This window comes from Jaculus jaculus, chromosome 8, assembly GCF_020740685.1.
Source record: "Jaculus jaculus isolate mJacJac1 chromosome 8, mJacJac1.mat.Y.cur, whole genome shotgun sequence".
Taxonomy (NCBI): domain Eukaryota; kingdom Metazoa; phylum Chordata; class Mammalia; order Rodentia; family Dipodidae; genus Jaculus; species Jaculus jaculus.
The window spans coordinates 91,238,787-91,252,968 of NC_059109.1; the positions used below are offsets into that span (position 1 = coordinate 91,238,787).

Sequence of the window (14,182 nt, forward strand, 5' to 3'; positions counted from 1 at the left end):
CCAAACTTGAATAACACATCAAACACGTAAAGACTGTGTGCCTCCATGTGCTCCCTCGATGCGTATCCGTGAAATGAATGAAAAAAGTCACTGTCTTGGCAGGTATTGTGGTTTGGCCAATCACAGAGCTCCTGGCTCTGCCGCTCAGCACCCAAGCCCCGCCCCTCAGGGCCTGCGCGGAAAATGAGGAAGGAGTTCCCAGCCAGGGGAGTGGGCATGCGCGGTAAGAGCTGGTCGTCTTCTAGAAAGCCTGCCGGAGGTCTAAAGTTTTCCTAATTGTTTCACTTTAGTGATCTTATAATTTCCGTGTTCTCTCAGTTCTTTTCTGGTTTAAAGCCAAACTTTTGTGCCCTGTTAGAGCCCTCGGAGGAATTTAGGTAGGACGTTAGGTCCAAGACTTAATTTTCCTCAGGCATTGTGAAAAGCCTCTTAGTTTTCAACCTGTCTTATAACTTCCTTGAACATTTACAAGCAAAACGCGCCTCAGAAATGCTGCGTCATATGTTTCTACCGATCACTATAACCACGTAGTGATAACTCGAACCTGCCAATCATAATTTTAAATTCCCACCCTCTAAGCAGCGTGCCTATGTCGCCATTTTTGTTTTGGTAAACCTCTGAAAGTCGTGATAGCGTTGTTGGAAGCCATTTTTCTTTTGGGCGTACTTTTGCGTTATCCGGACACTTCACCGAATGTTTCGTCGCCATCTTAGATTCTGGCTTTGGCTTCAAACCGAAGTGAAGCTCTTTACACCATCTTGTTTGTGCCGTAGCCAAGTTTCCCAAACGCGCGTGGAGTACCCGGGACAAGAAAAGTTAGTACTGGGGTGCAAAAAAAAAAAAAAAAAAAAAAGTAAAATAAATCGCCCAAGCTACAGAAGCTTGTCTCGGTGTTCTGCAGCCTCTTTAGTCTGCAGCCAAGGACTCCTCCGTCAGTGACCCTGGACAGTAATAAAATATACAAAGCCTGAACCCAACCCCCGCCACTATCATAGGTAAGAGCATGGAGCTTCTGCCTACCTTAGATGTTCTCTTATGTGTATTCGACCGTTTGCCCATCTCCTTTCCCCTTAGGTGTTTTTTGCTTTGAATTTTGAGACTTTCCCAGATTTTTGTCCCAGCACTTCCCCACCTTTTTCCTATTGACTTTAAAGAGCTGAGAAGTTATTAAACACCTGTGTGTAGGAATCCTGAGTTTCAAAGCGAAAATGATAACGAAAAATTCTGTACGACAGAAAAATGGAGCCCAACGGATAGGCCAGTTATTTGTATGAAATTCTGGTTTCTTGTACCATAGGTACAAATATTGCCTCAGAAAATTTTAGGATGTGGTGTAAATGCATTATGGGTTTTTCCCATTCATTTACGGAGTCATTGCATGTATTCAGTGCTTACTCTTGCCATGAAGATTTTGCATTCAGTTAAAAAGCCCCCCCGACTTTTCTTGAGCCCGCATTCTATTGCTCTGGCATCTACTGGATGGAAACCAGTAACATGTTGTTTTATGGTTCGTAGCACTGGTAGGCAAACTTCGCTTTCTCCTTTTATTTTTTGAATACTAGCTCTAACCAAACTTGTAAGCCAACTAGGTAATGTTATAACCAGTATTCAACTTACTTAAAGGTCTTGTCGCTCAATGTGCTGCATCCACACTGGTGTTAGCATCAGTTGGGAGCTTACTGGAAAAGTAGTATCATCCTCCTATACCAGATCTGCTGGATCTTCCCCAAGAAGTTTAAGGAGTGCTGGTTCAGGCATGGGCTAAAAGTATAGCCTGCTTTGTTTGTTTATTTATTTTGACAGCAACAGACAGAGAAAGAAAGGTAGGTAGGTAGAGAATGGGCACGCCAGGGCCTTCAGCCACTGCCAACGAACTCTAGATGCATGTGTCACCTTGTGCATCTGGCTTACATGGGTCCTAGGGAATGGAGCCTCGAACTGGGGTCCTTAGTCTTCACAGGCAAGCGCTGAACTGCTAAGCCATCTCTCCAGCCCTGGTTATTTACTTTTTATTTATTTTTCCAGCTTGTGCTTCTTAACTAGATTTTTAGTAATTGGCTGGAGGGATGGCTAAGAGGTTAAAGGTGCTTGCTGGCATAGCCTGTTTCCCTAGGTTCAGTTCCCAGGTACCGGCATAGAACCAGATGCACAAAGTGGAGTATGTGTGTGTAGTTCATTTGCAGTGCCACTGGGCCCTAGCACATCCATACTCATTCTCTTTATCAGAAGAAAGAACACACATACACACACACACACACTATTTATTACCATTTTTGATTTTTCGAAGTAGGGTCTTCTCATTCTAGCTCTGGCCGACCTGGAATTCATTCTGTAGTCCCTCTTACCACTGTCTCTCGAGTTCTAGGATTAAAGGTATGTGCCACCACACCTGGCTATTACAGGTTTTATATGCAGTAACAATTTGACATTTTCCTATGTTTTCAGTTCACTGACTTGATTTCACAATTCCATTATAGAATTGTAAAAAGTTGAGCAGAGATTTTGTAAGTCCAGTATGTCTTTGTGTAGTTTCTGTTATGATGTCCAAAATGTTTTTTGCCCCAACATTTATTTTACCTCTAGTTGACATTATAAGAAGTTTGTTTCTATACTTCTTGCATTATCATATCCAATGTAAGCATTTTCACTTTCAATTATAAAGAAGTTGTATGTGGGCCTGGGAATGTATGTAGCTCAGTTGATAGAATGTCTGCCTAGCATGCAGGAGGTTGGGGTTTGATCCCCAACATCACAGAAACCTTATTTGTGGCACACATCTGTAATCGCAGCAGTCAGGAGGTAATGTCAAGTGGATCAGAAGTTCACACTCATCCTTTACTACACAGTGAGTGAATCCAAGCCCAGCCTAGGAGATACGAAACTCTGTCTCAAAAAATGTGGGGGGCTGTGGTTGCGCGTGTCTTTAATCCCAGCATTCCATATCTCTGTAGGTTGTGAGTTAGAGGCCAGCCTGGGATTACTGAGTGAGTTCTAGGTCAGCTTGAGCTAGAGTGAGACTCTACCTTGAAAACAAAAATAAAAACTTTGCAAGTGGGTAATAGTTTAAAGTGATATGGAAACCCAAGGCTATGGTTTATCTTAGCTTTTTGTGGCAGCTGGGTTTTTTCTGTGTCTTCCTTTAATGAGAAATCCAAATTTTATATACTGCATTTATATTGAGAACTTCCAAGAAACCTGGGGGTAAGGGAATAAGTCTGGAATCACAGTCCCTGGGTTCCATCCTATTTCTGTTTATCAGCTCCAGCTCTGTAATGTATAGATTACCTAACTCTTTGTTTTTTTTTTTTTTCTCTATAGTCCCTTTAGCTGTTTTCTTCTGACCTATCACTATGAATGGATTTGTGTTTTCTAGACTTTTATCTAAAGGAGTCTTCCACTACATGCTTTCATTTGGGTGGAAGAACTGTTTATGAAACTCATGCAGTTATTTTGGGAACCATCTTTGTTGTGTTGATAATTTATTCCTTTGTTTCCATTTTCCTTTTGCAGTGCTCAGAATTTAACCCAAGGCTTTGTGTATGTTGGGTTTTATCACTAGGTATCCATAGTCTTCCATTTCTCCTTCATTGCTGAGTACTATCCCATTTGGGGTCACACAATCTTATGTATACATCACCAATTGATAATTTCCATTATGCTCATTCCCATATTGCTGGGTTTTTTCCTAGCTTATTCAGTGAAAGGGGAGGGGAGTCCCTGTTTGATGCCCAAGCCTTCTATATACAGTGCAACTAAAAGATGACAGTGGTTCAACATTTGTGTTGGGACTTCACCTTTGCAATTGCATGCTTTCTGACACTGATGAATGAAGCATGAGGTATTTTAAAACTACAACATATGGGGCTGGAGATGTAGCTCAGTGCTACGCTTGCCTAGATTGAATGTAGCCTTGGTCTATTCTTCAACACTATAGTAAAATAAAATAAAACAAGAAAAGACAACAGTTCTCAGGATTACCTTGCAATGCTAGGTAAATACCCTAACCACTGACCTACCCTTTAACATCACCCCACCTTCCCCCACATTAAAAAGTTTTTTGAGGGCTGGAGAGATGGCGTAGCGGTTAAGTGCTTGCCTGTGAAGCCTAAGGACCCTGGTTCGAGGCTCGGTTCCCCAGGTCCCACGTTAGCCAGATGCACAAGGGGGCGCATGCGTCTGGAGTTCGTTTGCAGAGGCTGGAAGCCCTGGTGCGCCCATTCTCTCTCTCCCCCTCTATCTGTCTTTCTCTCTGTGTCTGTCACTCTCAAATAAACAAATAAAATTAAAAAAAATATATTTAAAAAAAAAAGTTTTTTGAGGGCTGGAGAGATGGCTTAGCGGTTAAGCGCTTGCCTGTGAAGCCTAAGGACTCCGGTTCGAGGCTCGGTTCCCCAGGTCCCATGTTAGCCAGATGCACAAAGGGGCGCAAGCGTCTGGAGTTCGTTTGCAGTGGCGGGAAGCCCTGGCGCGCCCATTCTCTCTCTGTCCCTCTATCTGTCTTTCTCCCTGTGTCTGTCGCTCTCAAATAAATAAATAAAATATGAACAAAAAATATTTAAAAAAAAAGTTTTTTGAAATAGAATCTTTTTTTTTTGGTTTTTCAAGGTAGGGTCTCACTCCAGCCCAGGCTGACTTGGAATTCACTATGAAGTCTCAGGGTGGTCTCAAACTCATGGCGATCCTCCTACCTCTGCCTCCCCAATGGCCAAATAGAATCTTGATAAATTGCCTGGCTTGCTGTGAACTTGTAATCCTTTTGTCCCAGTCTTTGAAGTAGCTAGGATTACAGGTCTTTGCTACCAGGATCTTTTATTATCATGTTGCTTGTTGATGTATTTTTGTTTAATCATTTAAGCTGCTTTAAATTCTTTAAGTCTATGTTATTTTTTAGAGATTGAGAACAAGATTCTATGTGCATTCAAAACCTTCTAATTAATGATATATAGTCAATCCAGAGGTATCACACTTCTCCCCTTTGTTAGCAGATGGAGAACACCACCTGTATTTTGAGCATTAGCCTTTTTACTTCAGTTATAGAAAAGCAGTGACTTTTTTGTAAAGAAGTGAATTCTAACACATTGTACTTGAATAAATCCAAATAGGTTTAAAATAGTATTAGACCTATGTGAACTATAGGGCACTGCAGAATATGGCTGTTATAATATCTTGGACATAGAAGTTTATTTGTATCAGTGTTTTGATTAAATCTCTAGACTTAATTTAAAGAAAATGTTGGATTTTTTAAAAATAATTAAAAATATCTTAAATTCCAGGGATGGGGGTAGTGAAAGGGGAAAAAGGATAAAGGGATGAGAACATGATGAAGTTACTATATATTCATGTATTTAAAATTCTCAATAAAAGGACTGGAAGCCAGGCGTGGTGGTACCTGCCTTTAATCCCAGCACTCCGGAGGCAGAGGTAGGAGGATCACCATGAGTTCAAGGCCACCCTGAGACTACATAATGAATTCCAGAGTGAGCCGGTTAAGGTGCTTGCCTGTGAAGCCTAAGGACCAGGTTCGATTCTCCAGGTCCCATGTAAGCCAGATGCATATGGTGGCACATGCATCTGGAGTTCGTATGCAGTGGCTGGAGGCCCTGGCATGCCCATGCTTTCTCTCCCTCTCTCTGTCTCTAATAAATAAAATAAAATCTTTAAAACTGTCAAGAATTAAAAACTAAAAGCTTCCAAAGTAGTTATGTGAAAAAATATTTTCAATATTTTTATTTATTTATTTGACAGAGAAAAGGACAGAAAGAGAGAGAGAATGAATGGGCACACCAGGGCCTCCAGCCACTGCAAACAATCTCCGGACATGTGCACCCCCTAATGTGGGTCCTGGGGAATTGAACTGGGTTCTTTGGCTTTGCAGGCAAACGCCTTAACTGCTAAGCCATCCCTCCAGCCCTGAAAAAATATTTTAAGTTGACATATACTAAAAAGCCTACAGTCTTACTGATGTTTCCTACATTTTAATTAATTTGTTCAGTTATGTAACCACCACTGAAATGAGGATTTTAGAATTGAGCTTTCACCTGGTTGTACTTTCCACTTCCCACCTCCCACCAAATTTTCTCTTGTCATCTCCTGTGGTAACTCTTCCTCCCTGGTGTAGTTGGAATGAAACCACATGGGTAAAATGTTCCCTATAGGTTTATGTGTTTATACTTGGTCCTCAGCTAGTGATGCTATTTGGGAAGATTGTGGAATCTTTTAGTGGTGGGAATTTACTGGAGAAAATTAGTCACAGGGATGGTTCTTAAGATTTTATATTTCCTGTTTTCCTCTGCTTCCTGACAGTGGATGCAGTGCAGCCAGCTGGCTTCCCACTCCTGCTTCCATGTCTTACTAACCATGGACTGTATCTCTTGGAACTATATGTCCTTTCTTGAGCTGTTTCTTTCTTTGTTTTCTGTTTTGTTTTTTTTTTTTTTCCCCCGAGAGAGAGAGGCAGAGGAAGATAGAGAGAGAATGGGTGCTAGGGCTTTCTAGCCACTGCACACAAACTCCAGACACATGTGCCACCTTGTGCATTTGGCTTATGTGGGTACTGGGGAATTGAACCTGGGTCCTTTGCTTTGCTAGCAAGCGTCTTAACCACTAAGCTATCTCTCCAGCTCCTTAAGCTGTTTCTTGTTAGGTATGTGGTCACAGCAATGAGTAAATTAACTAATACAGAAAATTGGTACTAGGAGTGGTGCTGTTGCTGTGATAAACCTGACCATGTAGTTCTTAGGCCTTTGGGACTGGTTGCAGGAGGAATGTAGAAGAGTTTATGACTTTGCACTAGCAAAACCCTGTAGAGCTATAAACTAAGCTTAACATATCATTCTGGTTGCAGTTTGGGAAGACCAGAATGCTGTGAAAAACACTGCCAATAGATGCCTGGCTGAAGATTTAGGCGGGTACAAGGAATCTATTAGAAACTGGACTTCCTGCAGTTCATGCAGGCTAGCAAAGAAACTGGCTGCATCCTGAGAATGTGAATGAGGCTGAGTTAAAAAGTATGGATTACTGTTGGAGAAATGGCTCAGGGGGTTAAAGGTATTTGCTTGCACAGGGCGTAGTAGTGCATGTCTTTAATCCCAGCACTTGGCAGAGGTAGATCACCAGGAGTTCAAGGCCACCCTGAGACTGCATAGTGAATTCCAGGTCAGCCTGGGCTAGAGTGAAACCCTACCTTGAAAAACAACAAAATAACAAAACAAAAAAGTACTTGCTTGCAAAGCCTGATGACCCGGGTTTGATTCCCACAGTACCCATGTAAAGCCAGATACACAAAGTGGTGCATACTTCTTGAGTTTGTTTGCAGTGGCAGGAGACCATGGTGTGTCCATTCTCTCTCTCTATGCTTCTTTATCTGTTTCTCTCAAATACGTTAAAAAAATTTAAAAAGTAATGGATTAATTTGGTTGGTAAAAGAACCCTCAGGATGGGATGGCGTTCAGCTCCTGTTGAAAAAGCAACTGTAGTTCCCCCCCTCCTCAGGTAGGGTTTCACTCAAGCCCAGGCTGACCTGGAATTCACTATTTAGTCTCTGGGTGGCCTAACTCACAGTGATCCTCCTACCTCTCCCTCCCCAGTGCTGGGATTAAAGGTGTATGCCACCAAGCCTGGCTGCAATGGTAGTTTTTGAAAAGATAATAGGATCAAAGAGGAACCGCCTATGTTACACTGGGACAATATGAAAGGTGCCCTGAGGGCAAAACCTCACTTATTGGAGGCTCCACTTCTGAAACCCCAAGTTCATTTGAAGGAAGAAAGCCTACATTGAAGAGATTCCTTGCTCAAACACAACCACCTAGAGATGTGTTTCTCTAAGGTCAGCCTAGGAGGCAGACAGAGGCTGATATAGCTGTAGTCCAAAGGGGCCAGGCTACATCTCAGCCTGGTGGCAGAACTTGGTAGCCTCATTCACATGACTGGTTTTACAGATAGGAAAAAATATAAAAATTAGGGAGTCTTGGAGCTTTTCTTCATAGTTCCAGAGAGCCCCTGAAGCCAGATGTGTGTGGCTGGGTAAGAGTCCTTACATAGATGCCCTAAGATGCATCTGTGTGACAGTGTGAAGTTTAACCCTAAGTTGCAGTGGAGACTTCAGGATGTTGGAACTGTGGGGCATCTATCAAGATGGCTGTGTGGTTAAGGTGCTTGCCTGGAAAGTCTAGTGACAGGAGTTTGATTCTATAGTACCCAGGTAAAACCAGATGCACACAGAGGTGCATTTGCTATGGCTGAAGACACTGGCATACCAGTTCTCTATTTCTGTCTCTCTTTATCTCTATGCTTGCAAATAAAATAAAACTATCTTAAAAAAAAAAAAAAGAAGAAGAAGAAAAGAGCTGGGGGCAGAGGTAGGAGGATCATTGTGAGTTCAAGGTTCAAGGCCACCCGGAGACTATATAGTGAATTCCAGGTCAGCCTGGGCTATAGTGAGACTGTACCTTGAAAAAAAGAAGAAAAGTTCAGGGTGGAGCCAGCTTAAGAGATGAGAGAGAGGCTGTATATGCTATAGGCAACAGAGCTGGAGCGGCAGAGCTACCCAAGCCCTTTGGAGTTAGATAATTCCATCACAAAGACAGAGACCAGTCATAATAGTATGAAGTGTTTGCCCTACTGAATTTTGGTCTTACTTTGGTCCAGTGTTTCCTTGATATGCTCCTATTCCTCTTTTTATGGAATGAAAAAATTCATTCTATGCCAGTATATGTTGAGAATATATAGTTTTTTTTTTTAATTTTATAGGAGTCACAGTTAAGAGATTGTATTGTTTTAGAAGAAATTAAGTCTCTGGACATATATGAATTTTTGGTTTTCTAAGGCAGGGTTTCACTCTAGCTCAGGCTGACCTGGAATTTATTATGTACTATCAGGGTGGCCTTGAACTCATGGTGATCCTCCTACTTTTGCCTCCCACCATGCCTGGCTGACTATAAGGACTTTTGAAGCTAGACAAAATGAAATTTTGCATCATGAGATGGCCATGAACCAATGGAGACCAGGGGTGTAATGCGGCTTAGATTTGAAATGTCCCCCATAGGCTCATATGTTTGAACACTTGGTCCCCAGTTGGTGGTACTATTAGGAAGTTTGTGGAACCTTTAGAAGGTGAAACCTTGCTAGAGGTAGTGGTTCACTGAGGCTCAGCCTTGAGGTTTTATATTCTGGCTGCACTTCCTTTTCTTCCTCTGCTTCCTTACTGTGGATGCAGTTATCAGACAGTCTCCCAGGCCTGCTGCCGTACTTCTCTCCCATCATGAACTGTATCCCTTGTACAACTGTAAGCCATAATTGCTCCTTTAAGCCACTTCTTTTTTAAAAAATATATTTATTTATTTAAGAGAGAGAGAGAAAGAGAGGCACAGAGAATGGGCACTTCAGGGCCTCTAGCCAGTACAAATGAAAATTCCAGACACATGTGCCACCTAGTTCATCTGGCTTATGTGGGTCCTGGGTAATTGAACCTGGGTTCTTAGGCTTTACAGGTAAGCACCTTAACCAATAAGCCATCTTCTCAGCCCTTAAGCCACTTCTTGTCAGGTGTTTGGGCATAGAAATGGGTAAAGTAACCAATACACACCCCTCTTAACCAGTGATCTATTTTCTACCACTGTATTAGTAGATTTCTGGAAGTTTGCCTTAATGGTTTTCAGAAGTTCGTTTTCTTCTTCCTTACTTTCTTCTCCTTTCCTTTCCTTCCCTTCTCCTTCCCCTCCCCTTCCCCTCCCCTTCTCTTTCCCCTTCTCCTTTCCTTCTCCTTCCCTTCCTTTCCCTTTCTTTCTTTCTTTCTTTCTTTCCAATAAAGGTGATTGGAAAACAATCATTATCAAAATGAGTCTTTAGTTGCTAAGTGAATTGGATACTGTCTGCTTGTGTGTTCATGCTTAGATGAGATTTAAGAATAAGCATGCCTTTATTTACCAGGCAGTGGGCCAGTAAGATTGTATACATGATCATATGCATTCTGTACCAGGCCCATGATTGTTCTGTTTCATGGACAAAAAGATGTAGAGGAGTCTGGTAGTCTGAGGCCACACAAAAGGCAAAATTTGGAGGGATGTGTTTGGTAGAGCCTGTGGACATGATTATACCACTTAAGGTGCCTGGGTGTGTTTCTGATACAGTATTAAATCATTAGAATGGCCTGTCAGCAAAGCATCCTCTGAAGAGTCTGCTGTGCCATGAGCAAGGCAGGAAAGGGAGGCCCAGAACCTGGGTCACCTGCCTAGGGTGACAGTGTAAAGGGACTGAAAGGTAGGGCTGGTCCATGGGGTTAATTTTGGTAGAGGATTTCAACATTGGATGTACATTTCATGGCAACAAAAAGAAAAAAAAAAGTTAACTTTTGTTGCTTGAATTATCCTTTGTCCCTTGTTGGAGGTAGTTATGGGTTCCTTCCCCCACCCCACCCCACCACTGGCATACTTGATATTCAAAGTTATGGCCTGAATAATAGGTGTTGCGGTCTGGTACTCACTGCTAGTAGAAATCAACCAACCAAGAGCAGTTTTCTGGAAAAAGATTTGTTTTGGCCTACAGGCTCGAGGGGAAGCTCCATGATGGCAGGGGAAAACGATGGCATGAGCAGAGGGTGGACATCACCCCCTGGCCAACATAAGGTGGACCACAGCAACAGGAGAGTGTGCCAAACACTGGCATGGGGAAACAGGCTATAAAGCCCATAAGCCCACCCCCAACAATACACTCCCTCCAGGAGGCATTAATTCCCAAATATCCATCAGCTGGGGACCTAGTATGCAGAACACCTAAGGTTATGGGGGACACCTGAATCAAACCAGCACATAGGAAAAGCTGATTGTCTTTTACACTGAAGCTGTCTTTTGAACTTCATCTAAGTTGTCATTAGTAAGGCTTTTCTCACTTGTCATTTTTTTTGTCTTGTTGCTATTTTGAGTGATAAAATTAGTGCACTTCACGGGCATTAAAATGATTTCTCAGTTTTGATCATAGTTTTAACTTCAGAAGCACTGAGGCATTTATTGTTTTCTGCTTTTACTCCCATAGCTAAAAAGCTTTGTAAGAATTGAGAAGCATAGTAATTTCTAGATAAAATGTCAGATCCAAAGGTTAGAAATTTGATGTTAACTTCTGGCCTTTTTAACTGGGCTGGCTGCTTTTGCTTGTGACACAGGCCAGCCATTCTAAAAGAAAGACAAATGTGAGTTTCAGAGTGCTGTAGATTTTCCCACAGAATAATCTAGAAGGTCATGGACTTTCTTTATTTGAATTTATCTCTGCTATGCATTTAAGTGACAGGACAATCATGTGATACTATGTAATCTACTTCTCCATGCCTTCCCCAAATTAATTTTCCAAAGGATCTTAGGATATTTACCACCCCTCAAGATACATATTTTTGGGAGGGTTATATTTTATCCAAATGTTTTCTTGGTGGAAGAATCCTTGTGTACAGGCCAGGACAAGTGGGCCCAGGCATGCAGAAGAGGGTGGGCTGCCTTTGTGAGATCCATGATTTGCTTCAGCCTCTCCACATGCTCATGTGGATTACACACTTCCATGTGTCAGAGAAACCCGTCCTTGTGGAGACTGCCCTGATTCCTTAAAACCCGTCAGCATGAGAACTGTGCCATAGACTACAGACTGGAACAGATCACTTTGGTAGGAAGGCTTTTAATATTTATGCTTTAAACCCTAGGCAATGGGCTTGCTGCTCTGTCTAGAAAGGATAGTTCCTGATTTAAAACTCAGTAATGGAGATTAATATCTTTTTCATATAAATGAATATTAGAATTTCAGCATTTTAATGACAATAATTTTTAGACACGGAAAATCTGAATACACTTAAATGGATTAAATTTCAACCATGTGATCTTTTGTCCTTTTTATTTTGTTTGTTGTTGTTTTGCTTTGCTTTTGTGCTGCTAGGGATTTAACACAGGGCCTTGGGCATAGGCAAGTGCTGTGTCACCAAACTACATTTCTAGACTTATCGTACATTACTTAAAACTTGAAATGCTATAATTTGTGTATGGAGTTTTATATGAATTACAGCTTTTTCAGTTTCCTTTTATGATGCACATACTTTAAGTCTTGATTCATAAAAATCTGTTTAGAATTTTTTTTTTTTTTTGAGGTAGGGTTTCACTCTAGCCCATGGAGTCTCAGGGTAGCCTCGAATTCATGGCGATCCACCTACCTCTGCCTCCCGAGTGCAGGGATTAAAGGCATATGCCACTATGCCTGGCTTGTTTAGAATATTTTGATTTCCATTGTAAAAAATATTTTATGTATTTATTTGAGAGAGACACACACAGAGAGCGAAAGAGAATATGGGCACACATGGCCTCTAGCCACTGCAAATAAATTCCAGGTACATGCGCCACCTTGTGCATCTGGCTTATGTGGATAATCGGTAATTGAATCTGGGTCCTTAGGCTTTGCATACAAGTGCCTTAACCACTAAGCCATCTCTCCAGCCTTTGATTTCCTTTTAAGAGAGCTCAGTGTGGAATTTGTGGTTTGAGGACAGTAAATTAGTATGAATATTTAAAATTAATATTTAGTTATAGTAGTAGACTTGGTTCAACAAACTTATTGCTTATACCATGCCTCAAGTATTAAAAAAGGCAGGAAAGGACTCTGTTCTTAGGAAACTTATAGTAAGGAGTGAGATTGAGAACCAGAGTTCCGTGGAACCCAAGGAGATAGGTGTGAGGGTAAAAGCAGTACTGCAGTGGGGAAGCTAGGAGCCATGCAAAGTGAGTCACATAGGGCTTCATGGAGCTGGTGGCATCTCAGCTGGCTTTTGTAGGACAACTAACTTTAGCAGAAGAAAGACATTCCAGACTTGAGTATGAATGAGAGAAGGCACAGAGACCTGGAGCTGCAGATGTGAAGGAGCCTGAGCCTGGGATGAAGGGGTGGGCATGGGTACCAGCCAAAGGCCTGTGATGCTGTGGGCAACCCCAGAGATGAGTTTTGAACACAAGCCTCCAGGTCAGGTTTCTTTGACGGTTATATTCTAAGAGACTGTGATTGCGGGACAACCCAAGGCTAACCCTCTTTGTGGGGTCTGGTGTGTTCTACTATGCCTGTGTATACTGGGTAATTCATAAATATTAGAAATTTATTGCTTATAGTTCTAGAGGCTGGAAAATTCAAGACCAAAATGTCAGTACACTCAGTGTATGATAAAGGCTTGCTCTCTGTTTTAAATATCTTGTCTTTTTGCAGTATCCTAACCCAGCAGAAGGTACAAGGTCACTATAGGCTGTATACAGGTACCAGTCCCATCCATGACAGTTGTCCTCATGATCATACTTTCCAAAGGCCTTGCCTCTTGATACTGTCACAGTGGTTTTAGATACTAACATATGACTTGGGGGATACTACCAACATTGTTTCCTTAATACTCTGTTTCTTTCTTGTGAGAGGGAGATGGGATTGTCCATGAGCATCATCTGTTCTGCCCCATGTGACAGGCTCTGTGCCTGTAGTTAGGGAAGAGAGCATGTGCTACACAGATGGCTAGTAGATGGCTGTGTGGAGATGTTCTTAGGTCTTCTAACAGAATTGTGAGGGCTGTGTCTGTCACCTTTTCAGGGGAGTAAAAGACTTGTAGCTAGGTGTCTCACTGTGATTGGCAAACATACATAATAGAAAGAATCAGGAGAACTTCCCACCCCCAATTCCTACAGCCTTGTCCACTGGCAAGGATTTGTCTAGGATGCAAGGACACTTTACTAAATCTGGGTACTATATTTGCACATTTATCTATTGAATTAAAAAATATTTAAGTTTTGGGCTGGAGAGATGGCTTAGCAGTTAAGCGCTTGCCTGTGAAGCCTAAGGACCCCGGTTCGAGGCTCGGTTCCCCAGGTCCCACGTTAGCCATATGCACAAGGGGGTGCACGCTTCTGGAGTTCGTTTGCAGAGGCTGGAAGCCCTGGCGCGCCCATTCTCTCTCTCTCCCTCTATCTGTCTTTCTCTCTGTGTCTGTCGCTCTCAAATAAATAAATAAATAAAAATATTTAAGTTTTACTTATTTATTTGAGGGAGAGAAATAGGCAGGTAGGGAGAGAGAGAGAGAGAGGGAGAGAGCGAGCGAGTGAGCATGACCCAGGGAATGGGCGTGCCAGGACCCCCAACCCCTGCAAACAAACTCCAGACACATGTGCTCCCTTGTGAATCTGGTTAT

General features: G+C 42.1%; 1 protein-coding gene across 1 annotated transcript in view; it reads left to right on the plus strand.

Moving 5' to 3' along the window:
• Positions 1-806: 806 nt before the first annotated feature.
• Positions 807-14,182, plus strand: part of LOC101596825 (SLX4 interacting protein) — a 211,312-nt gene continuing 197,936 nt past the window's right edge. The window contains 1 exon segment of the mRNA XM_045157544.1: positions 807-995. The gene's annotated coding sequence lies outside the window, so the exon portion shown is untranslated.